Below are 4532 nucleotides of genomic sequence, written 5' to 3' on the forward strand. Positions count from 1 at the left end.
CTCTCTCTCTCTCTCTCTCTCTCTCTCTCTCTCTCTCTCTCTCTGTGTGTGTGTGTGTGTGTGTGTGTGTGTGTGTGTGTGTGTAATAAAAAATAACTTGTTTATGAGATTGGCTTATACAATCAAAGGCTGGATAGGCCCACAATGTCTTTCTATAATCAAGAGAACCAGGAAACAATAGTCTAAGAAGGTAGAAATCTCAGAACAAGATGGGCCAGGAATGAAGTCACAGTCCGTGACTGAAGACCTTGAAGGTCCCTAGAGGACTGCAGGTGTGCTTCCACATTGAAAAGTTAAGGGAATAGGACCTAATGAACATAGGTGATGGCAGCAATGGTATAGGCAAAAGTAGCTTGCTGGTGTGGGAGCATCTCTCTCTTCTGCTCCGGTACCATCTAGGCTTCCAGCTATGTGACCACATTCCAATTAGATCTTCCCTCAGATGCTGTCCCACATGTCAATCATCTTTGGAAACACTCACAGACACGCCCAGAAATGTGCTTTACTAGTCTCTTGGCCTCTTTAAATCCAATCAAGATTAACCATGACACAGCTGCATAAAAGAATTAACTAATAAAATTAACTAGCAAAAGTGGCATCTCAAGACTGGGTAAAAGACAGATCATTAAATGAATGGTGTTGGGAAATATCTTGTGGGGGTCGGGGGGAGGTGACTTTAGGATTGCAGCCTCACATTTAAGCCAAACGAATACAAAAGTTCAGTATGAGGATGAGATCATATATACCCTAGAAGAACATCTAGAACCCTTATATCCTTGAAATGGGGAAGGTCTTATTAACTGACTTGAAATAGGCAGATTGAAGAATAATATTTAAAGGACATGGAGAGAGTAAGTGAGTTTTTCCACCTCTGTGGAAACCTACCATCTGCAAAGTAGAAAAAACACACAAGAAATATGGCAAAGTTTTATATCATGGCATAAATAGGTAATTTCTCTTTGATTTTTTTTAAACTACCATAAATTAGTAAGAAAAAGCCCAACATGGTCCAGTGACTGGCCCAACTTGGGATCCATCTCGAAGAGCAGCTCCAAGGCCTGACACTATCACTGATGCTATGGTGTGCTTGCAGATAGGACTCTAGTTGGTATGTCTGTACTCTGAGAGGCCCAACATGCAGTTGACTGAGACAGATGTAGATACCTACACCCAACCATTGGACTGAAGCTGGGGACCCCTGTGGTTGAATTAGGGGAAGGCTAGAAGCTAAGAAGGACAACCCCACAGGAAGACCAGCAGTCTCAACTAGCCTGAACCCCTGAGATCTCTTAGACACTGTGCCACCAACCAGGTAGCATACAGGAGTTGGTCCGAGCCCCGCCCCCCACCTACACATATACAGCAGAGGTCTGCGGGGTCTGGCCTAATGGGAGAAGATGCACCTAACCCTGAAGAGACTTGAGGCCCCAGGGAGTGGGGAGGAGGAATGGGATGAGAAACTGTGGGAGAGCAGACCAGGAGGGGGGCAATGACTGGCCTGTAAAAACATAAAAGTGATTTAAACAAAAGAGGAAAAAAAGAAAAAGAAAAAGAAACACCCAAAAGAAAGTTAGGCAAGATATAAGAATAGCCAAATCAGAGAAAAGAAAATTTGAATGACTCTGGAACATCAGTGTTCAAATTTAGTCTTTACAAAGGGCAAATAAAAAAAAAAAAAAAAAAAAAAAAAAAAAAAAAAAAACAAAACAAAAAAAACAAAACTATCATTTCCACTTACATTGGCAAAAATGAAGATGTTTCCCAAAAAAGTAATTAGGTTACAAAGTATTAGGTGTCATTTGACATTTCAACCATTCCTCTGTTGCCTACCTCCCTACAGCATGCCTTCTGCTTGTGTGTCACATATGTCACTTTGTCCTCCCTACCCATCCTTCAGTGTCTCTTCTTCCTCCCTCCTGGTCTTCTTCTGGTTTGTGTAGCCTTTACCACACTCACACTCATTTACGTACATATACATCAAATATATATATGTATATATATATATATATGTATATATATATGTATATATATATGTACATTTACTACATCTACATATATATCATAGAAACATTATGTGGTATTTGGAATAGGAATGGCTCCCACAGACTATTGTATGTGATTGCTTGGTCATTAAGGAATGATGTTACTTGAAGGGATTGGGAGGTGTGGCCTTATTGGAGTAGGTGTGGCTTTGTTAGAGGAAGTATGTTGCTCAGGGAGAGCTTTGAGGTTTCAAATGCTCAAGCCAGACACAGAACCAGTATCTCTTCCTGATGCCTGCCGTTCTGGCTGTAGAACTCTCAGCTACCTCTCTTCAGCACCACGTCTGCCTGAGTGCCACTGTACTTCTCTTCATGACAATAATGGATTAAATCTCTGAATGAAAGCAAGCCCCAGTTAAATGCTTTCCTTTATAACAGTTGCTGTGGTCATGTCATGTCTTTACAGCAATAGAACACTGACTAAGACAAACCATACGCTAAGATTTGCATATGAAATGTAACTTGTGATTTTTATTTTTCTGTGTTAGGGTAATCTTTCTTAATATTATACTCCCAAGATTCACCCATATTTTCTATAAATTTTGTTTTTCTTTACAACTGAGAAAAATTCCATCATGAATATTTATACCATACTTTCATTATCTGTTCATCTGTCAATGAGTATCTAAGCTGGTTCTGTTCCGTGTCCATTTTATTGTGATAGAACAGCAATAGGCATGGGTGTACACATATTCCTGTGCTGGAATATGGAGTGTATACACAGAAATAAGTATATCTGGGAAATATAATAGTTCTATTTTTAATAGAACTATTTTAATAGTTCTATTTTATTAAAATAGTTATTAATAAAATAGTTCTAATTTAATAGTTTTATTAAAATAGTTCTATTTTTGAAAAAGCTCAGCTGGCTTTGGTGGCACATGCATAATCCCAGCACTTGGGAGGCTGAGGCAGAGGCAGGCAGATCTTTGAGTCTGTGGCTGGCCTGGTCTACAGAGCAAGTTCCAGAACAGGCAGGACTACCCAGAGAAACCTTGTCTCAAGGAGAGTAAAACCTCCATATGATTGCCACAATATCTGTGCTAGTGTGTTCTCCTACCAACAAACATCAGCAGCACCTCAGAAGTCCACACTCACCTGTAAATGAGGAGGAGATGAGACAAATGTTGGATCAATTTCATTTTTGAACTACATAAACATTATACATACAGCCAAGAATTAAATCTAAAAGACTTTCAACAAATATTTTTCAAACTACTATCGTGCAGTGGTTAGAGGACCATTGAAGGCCCACTGAGGCAGCCAGTGAATGAAATCTGCCTCTAGGTGGAGACATGTCATTGTCTCCTGCCTTGTTGAACCAGCTTGGCAGGTCAGTGACCTTAAGGCAGGTTCACCTTAAATAGAACTGAAGAGATAGAAGAACAATCATCCCTAAAGGAGACTGAGTAATTTCCCTTCTCAGAACTCTTGTTCCCTAGACCAGTCCCTACCAGTGGCCATGGGGTTCTGTTGGATCTGTCCATCTGAGTTCTTGTTCAAAAAAGTTAACTTTTCCTGGTTTTTTCTTCCCTGCCTCTTTCTTTCCTATACTGCCCAGCACTTAAGCTTTTGCTGATACTCTGGACTTTCTTGCTCTTCCCCTAGGGTCCTGCCTCCCCAGCACGTGGCTACCTGATAGCATAGGCTGACCTCCATTCCAGCTTACCTCAAACAGAATGGCTTTTTTCCCTTTTCTTCTTCATCTGCTTCTAGGAAGCTGCAAACATTAACACTTTACCTGTCCTGAAATGGTTGTTTTTGTTTGTTTGTTTGCTTGCTTGTTTTTTAATAGTAATAAAATTGTTCTCAGGCTTCTGTCCTTAAATATTTTTATTAATGAGACTAAGAATCCCAAGAAGGGATTGCAATTTCTTGGATATCATCTGGTAACCATGAAAGGACTCCTCAAATATTGAGAACAGAAGCACGTGTGGTGTCCATAACTCCCTGGAACCACCTCTGAGCTACTGAAAGTATTGGTTTATTGATGACCCTAGAGTCTGCACTGAAATGTCCCCAGATGATGCAGAGACGCATAGATAACTCACTGTAGATTAATTTATAACCCTGTACCAAGCAAAAAATATGTGAAGTGAATGAACCAAAACCATAGAATGACATCAGACTTGATTAGATGACATAGCTCTTCCAAACAGAGTATGTGGAATAGAGGGAGGGGACAACAACAACAAAACATAAAAGAGGGAAGCAGTCAAACAAGCACCTTTGAGCAGTCTCCAAGACAGAGGAACCATGCTCACAGACGGTTCTATCGACAGACCCAGCAAGGATACTCAGGCTGCCTTCCTGCTGCCACTAAACATCATAGAACTTAATTTTGTTTGCCTACCAAGCAACTTTGCAATGGCAAATTAAGTCCTCGCTAATTCTACCTATAACAAAAGACTAGTAATCATTAAAGGAAAAAGAGAGAGATCTCGGTTACATCCCACACAAATGAAAAGGGCTCTATGTGACACAACTGAA

Source organism: Mastomys coucha, unplaced genomic scaffold, assembly GCF_008632895.1.
Source record: "Mastomys coucha isolate ucsf_1 unplaced genomic scaffold, UCSF_Mcou_1 pScaffold6, whole genome shotgun sequence".
Lineage (NCBI taxonomy): Eukaryota > Metazoa > Chordata > Mammalia > Rodentia > Muridae > Mastomys > Mastomys coucha.